The sequence below is a fragment of the Drosophila willistoni genome, assembly GCF_018902025.1.
Source record: "Drosophila willistoni isolate 14030-0811.24 chromosome 2R unlocalized genomic scaffold, UCI_dwil_1.1 Seg167, whole genome shotgun sequence".
Taxonomy (NCBI): Eukaryota; Metazoa; Arthropoda; class Insecta; order Diptera; family Drosophilidae; genus Drosophila; species Drosophila willistoni.
This window is the reverse complement of record NW_025814050.1, coordinates 13379655-13397545: the sequence shown is the minus strand read 5'-3', so window position 1 is coordinate 13397545 and position 17891 is coordinate 13379655. Positions and strand designations below refer to the sequence as shown.

The following is a 17891-nucleotide window of genomic DNA, read 5'->3' as shown; positions in this document are numbered from 1 at the left end:
CATCCAGTTCTATGCAAAATGTTTGCCATTCTGTATTCCCTTTAACGAACAATGCGCGTTCCTTTGCCAGCAACCTGAGAAATGCTTATTTAAATGCACTAAATGCGTTTACCAAGTCGGGTCTAGCATAATACAGTAGACTACGACTAAAATGACTGCAGTTATGGTTAAGATATGAGCTATAGATAATTTCAAAACCCTTTACAGAAACATTTACATATATATAGACCTCTTTAGAGCTGTGAAATGGAAGAAATTTGCTGACAATGAGATTCAAGAGAAGCTTTAATATTTGAACTCATTTAGTAGTTCATCGGCAAAATACATATATGAAGATAGATAGTAGGATATGTTAACTAGGTTGGTTTATTGTCCTTGTATATGTGCTATGAAATTGAAATTTATAAAGATTCATTCCAGTCTAACTATGGTAAAATAAAAAGTACTAACGCCCGAGCAGGGACTTGAACCCTGGACCCTTGGATTAAAAGTCCAATGCTCTACCAACTGAGCTACCCGGGCACATGTGTCATGGAAGAACTACTACAAATAATAAACGGAAGTATTACTCTGTTTATAATAAAACACATTCTTCTATTAGATAAACATTCCTAAAACAATAAATTGAAAAAGTCTCGTTTTGGTTAAACTATATATCAAAACTATAGCTATTATTTCGAGTTAGTTAGTACTAGATCTGTCATTGACTTAGGCATAGTGTTTGGGTTTCTTAACTTTTTTTCTGACTAATTGTTTCTCCAACTTGTCTCTTAGATCAGCTGGTCAGATATATTTATATAAACTCAATTTGGTGTGCAACTGCAACCAGTTTAGAACGATGTCAAACGACGGCCAGCTAGATCAAGTTTTCAGGGCAAGGTCTTCACTGTACTTAGTATTTACCTGCAGCTAACTAGCCAGCATGTTGGCCCAAAAGACCAAAAAGCCACACAGCCCCATCCAAGTTGATTGCCAGGCCATTAAGTGCACCCAAACGGTTGAGCATGCGCGTATTGTGGCACTGAGCGCTCCACTTGCGGCAGCTCCCCCTTCCACTGGGATATGCACCCCGCTTTTCCGCTTCCCCTTCTCTCTTGTCTCCTACGATTGCTACTTTGCCTTCTCCTTGGACTGTGTGTGAGCGCGGCATAATGAGCCGCGCAGTTACATTTATTTTAAATCTGATATACATATTTCTCTTATTTTTTTTTGGTTGGTTGGGGTTCTTTTTTTGCATTGTTGTTATTTGGCCTTTGTTTTTGGGCAGGCTGCAGCGGTTCGAGGAGCAACAGCAATAGCAGCAGCGGCAGCTGAATAGCCATTGTTACTCACCGTCTTTTTGGGTTGTTGTTGTTGCTATTGCCGGTGGCGACTTTGGCAAAACTCTTGGGTTTGAGCTAGCCTTGCTTCTGATAGATGAAAGAGTATCTTCAGTGGGGTATATCAGTTGATTGTTGCAGTCTGTTTTTGCCTTATCATTTACATTAATACTACAGATTCTTACTTTTCCCCAAGAAATTCTGTTTAAACTCCAAACAAAACACTCAATATGAGAAATATGGAAAAAAATGACATGTCTTTAAACCTCTTAAGTCTCAGACAGAAGATAGAAAGTATTTTTCAATAATTTCCCTGTGAAATATTATTAACAGCATTGTTCTAAAACAAAATGCTTTAAGATTAATGTTAGTTCATAAATTAAATGAAATAACAAAATAACATTACAACGCCCGAGCAGGGACTTGAACCCTGGACCCTTGTATGCAAAGTCCAATGCTCTACCGACTGAGCTACCCGGGCAGATATAAGCTCGGGTATATATTCCTTAACTTTTACTAAACATCCAGATCCTTACACTTGGGTTATTCCTAATTGGGTTATTGAAATTTATTTTACATAGATAAACGAATGATTGGAAGTAGCTGCCAAATGTAAATCCCATAATCAACTTTTATTTTTATAAAATTATCATCATTCTGAATCTTTTCTAGCGTAATCTAAGCAAAAAAAAAACAGAAAATATTGCAGAGTATTTACTATTCAATTACCTGTAATGCCAGGCTTATATTTGACTACTACGCATGGCTGCCTTAACGCAAATGTATGCAAAAAGCCATTGAATTTGCACCGGTAGGTATGTACCTACCTCCTCCTACCCACCTACCCACCTACCATTCATGTATGCTTTTAGAGGGGGCGTCGAGGGTAGGACTTGGTGGGGAGGGGAAGCAACTAGCCCGAACTACAGACTGAAACGGATGGCGACTTACTCAAAAGAATGGTTGCAGATTCTTGCCTCTAGATTCTGTGTTTATTTTGTGTTTTCTCGAAACACAATGCCCACTGCACACACATGAATAATGTGTGTGAATCGCGGCCAAAAAACAAAAACAAAAACAAAAAACAGAAAAAAAATTGAGGGGAACGGACCAAAATGTAAACCTGTGAGATCACATGAAAATTTTGTATGCAGTTTGGCATTAATCAAAGCGCATTTGCCGACACAAGACCAAGTCGCCAGCCATCTCGTAATGATCACAACAGCAGCAACAACAAGAACAACAACAACAACAACAACAACAACAGCATCAAGGGGGAAGGAAAAAAATGAAAAGTATTAAATAAACCCCCAAGAGCTGGACACAAAAGACCATCTAAATGCAATGGCAAACAGAAAAGGCATTGGCATTTCACACTTTTACAGCCGAGAGGCAAGCAGTCGACCGGGCCTGACAATGGATAGAAGGAGGCGGTCAAACGACTCACTATTTTCATTTTTCGAAAGCGTAAACTTTGTTTTTGAAATTAAAATTTAAGTCAAACGTCGCTCACAATATACAACTACACTTGGAAAAATCATAAAACTTTCATCCATAAGATAAGCCAAATTTAGGTCAAGCCTAAGCAAATGCCATGATTAGCCAGATTTGACTTCCAATTTAAATCAATGAAAACACAATTAACTCTCGATATAACTATCTAAAATCTATTGAATTAAATACCTAAGTAAAATATCACACCATAGTTAAAAAAATATGATTCATTAACAATCATATTCCATAATATTGAATACTATACAAGCTAATTTTAATGCATCAAAGACATTTTTTAAGTATAAAAGCTTTACATTCTTAAAACAAAGCTGCTTACCTTAACGTGCTCAGAATTCTAAAGTCAATCCACTATTTGAGCGCCTAAACTAGTTGAAAATTATGACTTAAACTGTCGAACTGATATGTAACCTCAGCGTAACCTCTGTGTGATCACCAAATACACAGTATGGAAACAAAGAACAAAATAAAAAAGGAAATTATGGTATTGAAATTTTTGTACTTTTGGAATATGTTCAACCGTTTGAAAAGTAGAATAGTTAGACTGATATTTTTTCACATGAAGCTGTATTAAGATTAATGGATAAGTTAGTCAGTTCTATTCGTTGTTTCGGATTAATTACAAACTAAATTTCATGAAATTAAATCAATTTGTCAGCCTGATGACTTTCCATTTGTAATTGCTGTCGTTTTTTTTTTTTTGCAGTGTACATGAAACTCTCCTGAATTTTACATGTTTTGTTTTTGTATTTGCCTGGCAGCATTTGGAGTTTTTCGGCTACCAAGGTGGTCGATCGCTGGGCATAGAAGAAGGCAAACAGAGAAAAATCGAAGCTGGACTTTCGTTTGGCTGGCCATCAATGTCCGATTTGTTTGGTCTACCGCAAAGATTCAATAAACTGTCTGCTTTAAGCCAAAAAGTTTGTCTGCTCTGTCTCTGACTCAGTCTCCGTTTGTTTGTCTGTCTGCCAGTCACTTTGTCGTTTCGTTTCGTTTTGTTTGGTTGCTTGTTTGTTTGTTTGTTTGCTTGTGTGTGTCTGCCTGCAGTTCTAATATGTATCGATGACCAAGATGCTGATTTCGATGCCCCAACTTGTTGATGCATCTGTTGGCATCGTTTACCGTTGGCCTTCATTATCATTTCTGCCTAACAAGAGTATCTGGTGATAGAGATGCCAGTAGATGACTCCTTCGCATTCAGGTTTTAATGGTCAAACAATATTACTTGCAGTTGCAGTTCCATTCAGACAGGGCGTTCGGTGTTAACATCGTACCCGAAACTCGTGACCAACGAAATTCTCGAATCTTCAATGCTTCTCTTCAATAACAAAGCCGAGTTAAGAACATGCACATAAAATCAGCTGCCGCTTCTTAGAGTAAAACTATGCACAATATATACAATTCCATTTTCAATTCCTATACAGTATTGTTGGATATACATATATATATATAAATGTATATATATTCAATTATTGTCTTTCTCTGCCTGCAGTGCACTAGACCATGGTACATGAAACTGCAACAAAAAAGAGAGCCAAGTGGAACAAACGGCTATAACAGATTTGGCCTATACCGACAACATAGTTACACTTGTATTTGAAACTACACTTCAAAATTATTTAGGGAATATTTTCAGATCGTTTACATATATCGATGTTTCCTATATTCACTAGGAATTTTAATTTTTTGTTGATGTGCGATGATATAAGTTTAAAAATTACAAATTTCCCATGGGAATATGTATTTTAAACTTGTAAAACATAAGCCAAAGGTGATAAAAATTTTGATTCTAACTAGATGGTAGATATAAAAACTATTCCCGTTTTCGATTTGAAATAAATTGTGGGGAATCAAAATTAAAATGTTATATTTATAATATTTCTTAATGAATATAAAATTTTTATATGAAAAGTCTTTTTTTATTTTAACCCAAAATGTCCTTTCATTGACTATAAGGCGAAAGGCTAAATTGCTGATTCTAAGTTAGTATAAAATAAAAATGTCTGTATTTATGACACCTGTTACAAATCGCAGGTTCTAACTAATGTGCCCCATGATTCATCAAGTAGCTGTATATTGACTACTACCGCTGATGTTCTGTTACTGCTGCTGCTGCTGCTGATATTGCGGGCTGTTGCAACAAGAGTCAAAAAGTTTGTTTGTGCCTCAGATGGAAGCAAAAGAGGCATAGACATAGACAGGAACAGAGAGGGTGAGAGAGAGAGAGTGAATGGAGCAACTGAAGAATGCAACAAGAAGCATTGATTTCAAATAAATTTTCGCTGCCGGCCAAATTGTATGCCGGTTGCTTTTTGGATAGTTGTCTGGCATATTGGGGATGGGCCTTCGTGCCTCGTGTGCAGCTGTAACTATAGATACTTGTGGGTGTGTGTGTGTTCATATGAGTGTATGTGTGTGGTTGTGTGTCATGGGCGCGTTCAATGGTGCACAAGCAAAGACAAAGGTTGAAGGAGTGGGAGTGGGACACACGCCCCGATGCAGGCGCTGATATGGATGCATGTAAATGCAATCGTATCTTACGGCTGTGCACTTTCTAGCCCAGGTACAAACTCACACATACACACAGACACACACACATACACATAGAGAGAGGGGGCATGCAACCAGCTCCAGTCATTGGACACCAGCCACCAGCCACATGCACATGGACAAGTTCAAGTTGCTCTCTGAGTTCTGCTCTGCTTTTCCATCTGGCATTGTTTGTTCTTCATTGTATTTTCCTTCGTTTTTCGTTGTTTTTTGTTTTTTTTTTTTTCATTTTTGGCGGCTGCGGCGCTTTGGCTGCTCCTGTTATTCTACTAAGTTGATAACCATGTTCAAATAAATCACCTTTTGCGTGGCTGCAAGCGAAAGGCTGCCCCAACCGCATTGGGAGGCAACAGCACCCGATCCGTGCCTTTTCGTGGCGATGGCGATGTCGATGTCGGGGCCATATAGTAACCTGAACAACAACTACTACAGCTACTACTAGGTATGAGCGGTTGCGGTTGTCGTTGCATTTTGGCTTTTATCTTTTGTTTGCAATATTCAGATGCATCTTTAAGATAATTTGTTGCTATGCTAACCGTAAAGGTAACTTGGCTTCGATTTCTCCACCGCCCTCAATGTAGTTTGCCACAGTGGTTCTAATTTAAGTGTTTATAAAAATTCATCAGCAAATCAAGGCATATGATATAGACAGAGCTTAAAGTAAGAAGTTAACATTACACTCGAAGGTTAATAGAACTTCTCTAGTAGTTAGTATTCTAATGTGCTACACTTAACTTCCAGGTTCAACTCATCATATGAATCAATCATTAATCAAACTGATTCAAATAGATGTTACCATTGATAATATTATATAGAAACTAAATGATCTCTAAAAGTCTACATTTTATGGTTTAAAATTCTTTTTTGATACTAAAAGCTAACTGAAACAGTTGTGAGTAGGATTTTATACAAGTCATTCAACTCATATTCACAAATTCATTGAAAGCGAAACGAATCGAAAAAGAAATGGTTGGATGTTTTAATGGAATGACTAAATTATATTAGGTAATAAAATTGCAGCTATTAATCTCAATTGAAATCAAAAATTTGTCAAGCTTTCTATTCTCTTTTGTATATGAATGTGAATTGTATAATGCATCTCGAACCACTGTGCACATTGTCGATGTGCGATTATTTTAGCATAATAAAAATATATCAGCAAGATGTTGGTAGATTCGTTTGTTGTTGCGGTCGGATTTGTTGTTGTTTCTGGCTGGCTGGGGGCCTTTCCTACGCCTAGCCTACCTCAAAATCGAGACCCTGGATAATGGCATAATGTGCCTGGGCTTTTGATGCCATATCGATTTCAGGGCAAGCAAAAGCGAGGAAAAAGAATATAGCAACGAAAAAAAATTGCCATATCCGCCCCAATGAGGCAAATGCCGCAATTCAACTTGTTGTTTTCCCTTGCCCTCAATGTACATCTGTGTGTGTGTGTCTCTTCCCATCTTGGTATCTCTGGTTGCAGCTGCCGCCGACGCCAATTTCAAGCCGAGAAGCTAACCTAAGGCTGTCTTGGGTCTCATTAGCCAACTCGGTTGGGTAAGGTTCTCGTCCAGACATGGATGGTTACATCTTTGCGCTGTTACGTGACAAAGTCACAAACACTTGACTTGACACACACGTTCTCAACTGAACTGGCTGAAGGGCGACAACAAATTAGCAGACCTCGGAATACTTGACCTTTTCTTCTGATTAAGCTGTTGCTTATCCATTTGACATTAACTAATTGCAAAGATGTGTGCGAAACAAGTTGACAAATGTCTTCAACTCACCCCAAACTCCTATACCATCTAACATTTGATGCCATTTATAAATTCACAATCCGCTTTTTTTGTTTTGCTAATCTTTTAAGACCGACCCCCAATTGGAGCCAAATGACATGTTTCAGCCATTTGATTTGGATTTTCAGGCTCAGCTGTGTGAACAAGAGCGGAAAAAAAATCAGCTGGATGGGGGGTGAAAATGGGAAATACAAATTGTCAACAAGAAAGTTTTTCCTATCGCACACAAACTTTTCCTAGGCAATTGTCAAGGGGAATGAACAGAAGCTCCTGTATATCCTTATAGATAGCCAACAGCTGGGTCCTTATGAGAATTAAAGGGTTTACTTGTCCTGACATTGCCCCCGCCCTCAAATTGGCAGACATGGATAAAGTTCATAAACTTGTTGTCAATGCAAAGGAAAGTGACTATTTAGAAAATTATTCTATTTTAAAATATTGCAATTGGTTTTTCCTTTCAAATAAATTATAATGGAAAATTATGTCATAGTTATAGCTAAAATGTGGGACTAAAGGAAGGACATGACATTACATTTACATGCTTAATAGGATTTAAGATAAAATTGTTTAATGTGTGCCAAATGAGGGAAAAATCAAAAGGTTTTGAAGACTAAGGACTAGTCAAAAATTAGATTTGGTAACATTGATACATAATATTTAAAAAATAAATACAGTTTTAGATTAAATAACTCTGGCTTCGTTTGTAAGTTACTTAAGAGCATCATCTTTCATCCTTAAAGCCTATAACAATCGATCTACCAACACAATATGCTAATCAACTCTTTAAGTTGAAGAGTGCTTGAAACTTTTGAATTTAACTTTGTGCAATAATTTTCTTATATGTATATCCTCTTGCCGCAAACTCATTTATTATGTATATTTATTTGGCACACGTTCTCGTCCTCCTTAAACCTCCCACGGCCCATTGAGTGTGCAAATAAATGCGCTTAATTAATTGCATTTTTGCACTTTCAAGTGGCGGCACTCCCGTTAGCCTCCCTGCCGATTGCTGTCTCATCCCATCGCCTTGGTGAACGAATCGAACTTCAAATATGCATCAATAAACTCAATTAAACGTAAACAGGAGGCAGCTGTTTTTCTGTGTGTGTGTGTGTGTGTGTCTGTGCTTGAAAACTGAAAATAAATGCGCAACGGGTTGCTGCCACTGCATTGTTGCAACACCAACAACAGCAGCCCTTTCAGGTGGGAGTAGATGATGATGAGGATGTTATTTTTCTTACATTTTATATCCAGATGTCATAGCATTAGTTGAAGATGCTCTCCACGGCAAGCTCTCTGGCTCTGCCTGTAGGAAGCTGGGGATTTGCAATGAAAAAGAAGTGCCAAGTGCGTTGGCAACAAGCGGCTTAAGTTTTTTCTCATATTTTTGAGTTCATTTTGCCACTGTTTGCTATAGATATTTGTATGTATATAAAACCGATGTGCATCATGTTTTGGTATTAGCTGCCATTTCCTGTCAAGAGAAAATAGTTCATGCTCAGATCTTTCAGCGATCAACACAAAAAAGAAAATACAAAAGAAAACTTTAAGAAAAACAAACTTTTTGAGACGTTGGAGCCAAACAACATTTTGGACATTGAATCAATCTTAATCATAATGAGTGGTGATTGAGCATGGAGCTGAATTGGAGGGGGTAAACAAAACTTGAAAAAGTTTCAAATTAGCCAAAAAGAAGCAAACAAATAAAAACATCAAATAGATAAATTAATTTCAAAATAGAAGTCCAGAAGGCATAGTGATGGTAACGTGACACGATTCGGCTAACAGTTATTTAATATTTTGTTTGGATATTTTACTGATCAAACTTTCAACAGAAATTGTCGAAGGAAATGATCAGACACAAAGATATATACCAAGATTTTCTTAAGGATAGTTTAGATTTTAAGATATATTAACATTTCTATTGATGACATCAGAAGATATTTCCATTTTTATTTACACTCTTGAATCATCTTCTACACATAGTTCCGAATGGTATAGATTTCCATCTCTATATTTGATTGGTGTGAACAAATTTGACTAAACATTTCATTTACTTGAATTTCACTTTGAAATGCAAACCAAAAAACGTGGCGCACGCATCCGCTAATTACCTCATCATGGGCAAGCCAAAACCACCCATAGATAGACCATCAGATTTCTTACCCTTCCACCAGTCTTGTCAAATGTGTAAACAATTTTCCAAACATTTTTTTTCTAAGTGTGTGTGTTTTCTTTTTTTTCTCTAAACGAAACTTTAAACCCTTTTTAGTGATTTTTCACCCCCGCAAAATGTTCATTCAATGCCTTTGACTGACGCGCTGGGCAGCTGCTGCTCCAGGGGGCCATGAGTAGGGGGGAAGGAGAACTTTACACACACACATAGAATCATATACAGATCAAAGTGCTAGATTTTCATTTTCCTCTTTCTCTTCCTCTTCATTCTTTTTGACGGAACCAACAAACATGCTCAGTGCACTTTATTTACATTGGCTTCCGGTTGAATTCGGTTTTTTAGGTTTTTCGGTTCTTTTTGGATTTTGGTTTTTCTTTTTTGTCTTCTATGTTTTTTCTTTCTTTTGTTCAGCAAATAAAAAGCCAAAAAAATATGCAATTGTAAACAATGTCGAGAGAATAAAATGAAAAGAAAATGTTGTAAAGAAAATTGTTTTTTAGTGCAGAGTTCAAAGGCTGATAAATGGAAATGATATGGTGCTATTATCTACTATAATCTACAGGAATTAGTATTGTCTCTAGGTCAATCTGTAGTGCTGATTATTTAAAAAGCTAAACGCCGTTTTATACTCTTACAAATTTGGGTACATTAAATTAGGGATGGAATAAAATAAATACAAAAAATAAATTCGTATTCTAAAATAGGCTTTAACCTTTTATTTGAGAAGTTGATTGTTTTGAAGTTGGTTTTCTTTTCATTATCGACAATTATTCACATATCATATAATTCTTTAAGCTGAATTTAGCATACATTTTTACTGATCTTTTTATGATTCACACTTTAAGGTGACCTTTGGATAAACATAGTGCCTTAAAAAAATGCAAGTCTTTTAAAGAGTATAAAAGCTACTTCATGCTGGCACTCTGACTTTTTTTTGTTCTTTTATGCATCGTTTGATCGCTCATTTCGATTTCAAAACACGTCTAACTATATCTCGAAACGTTTATCGAAAAGCTATAAACTTAACATTATTTTTACCGTTGTCTCCTCGTTTAATTACTTTTCATATTAAACAAAGAAAACAAAAACACAAAAAAACAAAAAATCGTGGGCCAACACACCAAAAAGAAGAAGCTCCTCTTGTTTTTATAATTTTTCCATTTTTCTTTTGCTCAATCACGTGCCATGCCCAAAACGTTCTAAATTTCAATTGAATTCAATTTAATTAGCCGAAAGCGTAAGAAAACGTACCAAATACAGAACAAATTCTGTGTTAATTTGTATGCCATGAAGGTAATAAAGAGACAAACACAGAAATCCAAAAGAAAATAAGCAGGAAAAGTATTTTGGGGGTATTTTGTCGTTTGTTACCATTAATGAAATTGACATAATTTGCATTAAGTACATAGTTTTTCCTTATGTTAATACAATTTCCACAGAATTATTAAGAAAGTATTTTAAATTGGTCTACACGAATGAAATGAATAAAAAATAGATAATGAACTAGTTGGAAAACAATATAAACATGCTTTTATCCCTTTCAAAACTTTAATTAATAGAGTTCAAAAATAAATTGTTGATTAGTAAGTTTAGCGATTAATCATTTAAAAATATGGTACAATGTATATTAAGCACCGATTAATTGAACTTTACAAATTTATAAACTACTTGCCAAAATTTTATATTTTTACTTTCAAAATGACTAACAGAAAATTTCATGGTTGTCCCAAGAAAATTGGCAAATGGTTTAATTCATATTAAAAATAACCTTTAAGTTAGTATTTATGAATGAAAAAATATTTATTTAAATTAATCATTTTTATTATTCAGAAAACATTAAAAAAATACCGATTATAAATGGTTTTCACATTACGAAAGCTTAAGAGATATAATGAAAAGTCGTTGAGATAGTCAAAAATGTTTTCATAGTTTTTTGCATGAGAGTTGCATATAAATTAACAGGTTATTGACATTTTCAGTCCAAAGTTTTTCTAACCATAGAGATAATATCTGAAAATTGATTAAACATTTCTTAATATCTACCAATTCTATATATTTTCTTATATAAGTCTATCCGAAATAATATTACTTTGAATTCATTCTTGTTTTAATCTAGTAAGAGAGAATGAGAACTTAAAATCTAATACCTTTCTTTTGATTAACAAACAGCAAGTAAACATAAAATTAGCTTAATGTTAGTAATATTTACAGAATTTTTAATTTACGTAAACTTCAATTAGCTAAGTAATAAGTAAATAATTCTTAGTTATGCTCTTTTAAGCCCATTCAATGACATTTACGTTGCACCTTGTCCCCTAAAACCATTGTGAATTTAGCGTCTGTTTAACTTAAGTTACTGTATGGATAGCATTTTCTTCTTCCCCCACAGATTCCATATTGAGCCTTTCAATTAGACAACAATACCGAACCTATGTACTTCATTATCCATACCCAAATAGGGACACATTATCCAGCGAAATCTCTGCAAAGCAAAAAACACCAACATCTCCCACAATCTCGTTAGCAAATCGCCACAGACTGTTGTAGTAGTTGCTGTAGTAGATTTATATGTAGTAGCTCATTCACTAGGATTGGATATTTAATTTCCAACCATAATTTCATTTTGGGGCAATAATTCCCCCCTTTACGAGGCCTCCGCAGCCGCCTCAATCATTCAGCAGCATTCGCTATTTGCGGTTGTTGGTTTGGAAATTCAATCAGAATGGCAACATGTATTTGGTGGGGGCTTATCAATGGTATAGGCATTTCAAAGCAAACATTTTAGAAGCAGATTTACGTACACACACAACAGACAGACGAACAGTCAGACAGACAAAGAGACAAAACCAACCAAATGACAGACAAGCATACAAAAGAGACAAATCGACAGACAGAGTAAAGTTTATCTTTTGCCATTTTCAAGGACAATTCGACATCTCCTATGTGTGTATGTAGCAGGATATATTTATTAATTTGTGTATTTGTATTTACACACTGCTAACATATTCATAGACAATTGGTAAATGTAATTAAATACGTTTACAAAAGCTTTTACTCCCTTTTTGGGTTTACAAAACAAAACCAACTGAAGCGAGTCCCCAAAATGTGGGCGTAGTTTTGGGATTTTGTGGACAGCTTTTGGCCAGACTTAAATGAGAATGGTTATTAGTTTAAGTTAAATTGTAGTTAAATGAAAGTTTACACAGCTAATAGACAAATATCTTTCTAATGACAAGGCAAGATGTTTTATGTCAATTAGTTAATTGGCAACTGAGTGCTGCGATGCTTAAGGATATGCCATAAGACTTCCGCTGTGACCTTTAGCTACTCCAACAATTTGTTGACCACAGGAAAAACTGAAAAATCACCACAATTCTCCCACACACAGAGAGTTCTTTCTTTGCCGTTGAGTTCATTAAACGCTGTGCTTCGCCTAATTAACGCACAAATCGAGTTAATTTCTCTTCTAACCGAGGCAGTTAATTAAGAGTGCAGACAGAGTCAAGGGAGTGGGAGTTCGAATGGAACAGAGGGTACAAGAGAGGCGCAAAATTATGCGCTAATGTGTCAGCTATATAGCAATGACTTTTCACATGATTTCCCCTATATTGGTATTCGATTTTCGATGTGGATGCCTCTGCCCATTTCTCTGCCTCTGCCAACTGTGGTCAATGGTAATTCAATTAAAAGACGCCACCAGCCAACGGCTGAGGCATTGTTTAGTTTATTGAACCTTACAAGCTGCATGCCAGAGCCAAAGCCATTGATATTGCTGCTGCTGCTGCTGCTGCTGTGATGGTGATCCGCTTTAATGCCAAATCCAACAATGGAAGAGCTTCGTCTTTACACTGCATATGCATGGGGCCCGCATTGAGAGTGAGTGCAAATGGAGCGCCCGCAGTTTCTGGCGTCATAAACAAGGTGACTTTATGTGGCTACGGACTCAGTCATCGGCCATTCAGGCAACAGCAGCAGCAGCAGGTGTGTTTACTTACAATTGGTTAGATGAAACAGTTTTACATATATCCACACACACGAATTCCAATGATGATGATGATGATGCTGATGGTCTCCAACCTCAGGCCAAGAGGTGAGATCTCCGAGTTGAAGAATCAATGAAAATAAAACTTTTTTTTGAAAAGAACACTTTACAAAATTAATTATAAATGCAACTTTTGGCAATGTCTGAGTTTTTTACATTCTTAATTTAAATGAGTCTCTAAAAATATATGATACTTAATAATTGTTTTGCCTTGTACAATCACTAATATATTGTCTATTAAATCGTTTAACTGCTTATCTTTAGGCATTTTTTGGTTTAAATTTCTTTTCTCTTTAATTAAGAATTATGTTTAAATTTTAAGTGTAAACCTCAAAAACAGTAATTCACTTTACTGTTAACATTTTATGGGCCTTAAGTTAAGAAATTACTTTTTATTAAGTTTTGCATTATGTTTGTCCATAGTTTGTATTAACTTACCAATTGCCAGCTAAATATCTATTACGCCTATAAATAATTTTTAAAGCAAAATAAATTAAGACCCAACCTCGGAGATTTATATCCCAGACGATGTGCAAAACTGAAATACTCAAACTGCAATGGCAACTAAAAAAATGTATAGGAAATTAAAAGTGGACACCATCAACAAAATTGAACGGGTCTGCCTTAAGACTGAGATTTGTTAAACTTACAAAAGTTTATAGCCAAAAAACGTTTTAAATGTTAAAACAGTTTTCTTTATTATAGTAAGCAAAATGTTTGTAATTTTTTATTTCTTTAAATAGCCACAAGAAATGTTGCTAAAAAAAAACACTTTCATTCACTTTCTTCGGTAAAGACATAAATTTTTATTGATGGAAAAAATTAAATTAAATTCAATTTCTTCTCTCTTTAACTTTCTACAAACTTTTTAAAATAATGAAATAAATAAACGACAAAAAAATTGACAAGATATATTACAGAAAATCTTAAATTTTAAATTATTAGGTAAGTATTTCATATGTTTATAATATAAACTTTATATTTTTCAATAATTCATTCATATTTATTGATTATATGTGCAATTATAAAAGCATTTTATTTCGAAACTTCAATTTATCGCATATTTTTGAAGTTTTTATTCAGTTATAGATGGTATTTCCTAATTGATATTGTATAGGACTTTTCTTATATGACATTTTTAAGAATTGAATTAATTACAAATCAAAATACTGAGAGAGGAAATATTAGGTTTGTCAAATCATTACTTTGGCTTCTTATAAATTGTAGGTAAATCCAATAACTACCAACTTAGCTTTTAAACTAAATTCTTTATTTTTGGAGAGCTCTTAAAACAACCCTCGCATTAAGCTTTACTGACTACATCAAGTTTATCTATGACTACCATAAAATGAACGAATATGTCCAAATGCATTTGCATGCCAACTTTAAGAGGTCTCCCACTCGTCACGCACATCTCACACTTTGGCGTGAAAATTGTAATCGAATTCAATAAACTTGTCAAATGTAATGGCATTTTGGTTTATTTTCTTTCCTAATTGCCCCATCCAACATAAAATGGCAAATCTTACGATTTCAATTAAGGACGAGTGTCAAAGAGAGAGAGAGAGGAGGTGGGAGATAAAGCAATGGTTTGAAGGGTCAAAAGCCACCACTTCAATCTATAAGGCATTAAATTACGTTTTTATTTCGTTTTGCCGTAAACCGGAAATTGCGACATACGCACGGAAGTCAAGTCAATAAATGGGAAAAAAAACAGAAAACGAAAAAACTGTGAGAAAGAGAGAAAAAAAAGGAATGGCAAAAGAAATGAGAACAAAACTAGTTATCCCAAAATTGCATGAGGCAAACTCAATAACATTTATGAAACTTGAGTGTTCTGTCCGAAAAATTGTGCAACAGTGAAAAACCTGAAATGAAAATAAAAATTGAGCTGGAAAAATTGTTTTTCAATTAAAAAGTTTATGTTGCTGTTGCTGCTGCTGCGTGCAGACAAATTTGCCATTCAATTTGCCCGCTGGACACGGCATTCGGTGAGAGTGAGTGAAAAGGGGTGAGCAGGTAACGGGGGGGGTGGACTCCAGGTGATGGAGACGAGCCAAAACTGCAGTTTACAAGGATTTTCCCCTTCGTACCAACTTGGCATGTGAATGTTCTCAGATATTGCAGTCAGATGCTGCTTTTTGTTACTCTTAAATTTAAATCCCTTTTATACAGAAGCAAAGATAAAGGAAGAAAATAAATAAATTGCTAAAGTTTCAGACCTGTTTCAAGTGGTTTAAGGATTACTCTGAAAAGTGCACCAGTCATCTGGATAGAAGCAAAAAATATTGAGTTCAATTTAAACATACTCTTAAATAGTCAAATCGATCAGCTTTGATGTGTTGAATCATAGAGATCTAGATTGAAAATATCAAAAATTTATTATCATTTGGTAAAGTCTGAATATGTCTTTAAACTCTTATCGTTATTGTCTTGATCAAACCACAAACGACAAATGCAGATTTATTGGCAATAACATCTATCGATCAGCTTTTGTTCATGCTCAATATTTTTAGATAATTATTAAAGAAATTGCCATACCATAATCACATTATGTGCAGATTATGTCCACGTTAAGATAAAAGTTACACTCCTTGGAATACCTAATCGAAACCAAAGCTAAGAGTATAAAAACTTCGGCATTCGTTTTAAAACTCCAAATTGCTTTTATAACAATTTGAAAATGACATAACGTAGAGAAAATTGACCACCCACCAAGTTGCCTGAGGTGTTAAATTTGTTGTCTCTGTCATTTTGATTCTATTTCTGTTTGTTTGAGGCTCTACATATGATAAGCCATCTAGTGTTTACTGTACCAACTTTACATAGCATTTAACACTCATCATAAATTATGCAGAATGTACTACATAGCACCTGCTCTCAACTTCCTCCAAAAAGCATTAGCAGTCAAAAGGCATAGTCCGGCATGAAAAACGAGAAAAAAAACAAAATGTTTTCCTTTTTTTCTTTTCTTATGTACATGCCGATAATGTCGCCCGCATTGCCCCTGCTGTCCCCACCCAAAAAAAAAGGGAAATTTTTATTAATGCCTAGCACGTAGAAAAGAAGGCTAAGAAAAAACCCTTCTCATGGCAAAAACTCGATAAGCTGCTTTTGTGGTCGGCTGCTGTTAATCTTAACACAACATTTAACTTTTCTCGCTATCTCGAACGAAAAGGGGGTCAGCCACCCAACCACCCACAACCCCCCGCAAAAAAAAACATACACCCACCCACCCAACCACCCATTGCGAGTGCAACATTCGCAGTTGCCACGTGTGCAACATTAGATTCGTCTCATTGCTGCACGCGTCGTCATCGTCCACCACTTCTATCAAGAAAAAGAAAAAGGAAACCTCTTTGCCCAGATGCAATTGACTTGAACTAATCCAAATATTATCGCAGCCGTGCAAAGACAACATTGGCAACAAATATAAAGAGAACCAGGCCAACATCATTAAAAACACTTTTGATTAATAACCCAGAACAAGGCAAAGCACGCGCACTTCGCGGCCCCAGCCCTTTGATCAGACTTTTTGTTTTCCCTTTTTACATTCTTTCTTTCATTTTGGGTAAATATTTGCAAGTGATAGGAAATCTACACTGGGGATGGCCAAAGAGAGTTATCAGTTGAAGGCAAAGCAAATAACTAATCAAATGGATATACAGATATAAAAGAAAAGTAAAACCCAAACAAGACAAACAAATTTTCCTCGTTAATTTTTCTTATTCTTTTTTGTTGTGTTTGCTTGCAAATTGCTCCAAATGGCAGGTGTTGGCCAGCCATTGCGATTAGCCAACCAAGAATTATATCACAATATCACACAATCTGACAGCTGAAAATTCAAGTACAAATAGCGAAGGGTCATTACATGAATCAGTGTGAGTACGAGAAAAATTTTTTTTAAATTCTGAAAAAGTGAGAAATAAATTTGGATTGAAACCTGAACTTTAACTGAGTCAATTTTTCCTCCGGTTTACAATTCGCATTCATTATTTTAAAGCTTCCTCAAGGCATTCCGCAGGCATTGCAAAAATCGATAGATTTACATCATTTTTTTAAATCTCCTCTCCCTAAAATAATAATAAATTCATATTATCTTAAGAGTAAAATAAAAGAATTGAAATCAAACATAATTAAATAACTTAAACAGATTGCCTTAACTTTTAGTTCTTCTCCTTTTTTCAATTACTTATTCAAGTTTACTCAAAAACATAAATTGATTTGGTTTTTTTTGCTCACTTATTCGATTCATATTTGACTTTCATTCTTATTGAATTGATGACAAAAGTTTAGTATTTTTAGGTGTCCATCAAAATATTTGATTAGAGGTTCACAGCATTTGCCCTTTAAGTGATTTTGTTTTGTTGTTGACGATTGACACTGTCATTAACCTGGCGCCATTTCATCTCGAGTGCTTCACCTGTTCGATTTGTGTTTGAATCGTAAAACAGATGCATTTTATAATTTGTTTGTATCGCTAGTTGATCATAACAACCTCTTCCCAT

General features: G+C 35.2%; 2 non-coding genes across 2 annotated transcripts; both read right to left on the bottom strand.

Moving 5' to 3' along the window:
• Window positions 1-449: 449 nt before the first annotated feature.
• Trnak-uuu lies at window positions 450-522 on the bottom strand. Its single transcript has one exon. It is a non-coding gene; the product is annotated as a tRNA-Lys (tRNA).
• A 1205-nt stretch (window positions 523-1727) lies between these two features.
• Window positions 1728-1800, bottom strand: Trnal-uaa. The gene has a single exon. It is a non-coding gene; the product is annotated as a tRNA-Gln (tRNA).
• Between the last annotated feature and the right edge of the window lie 16091 nt (window positions 1801-17891).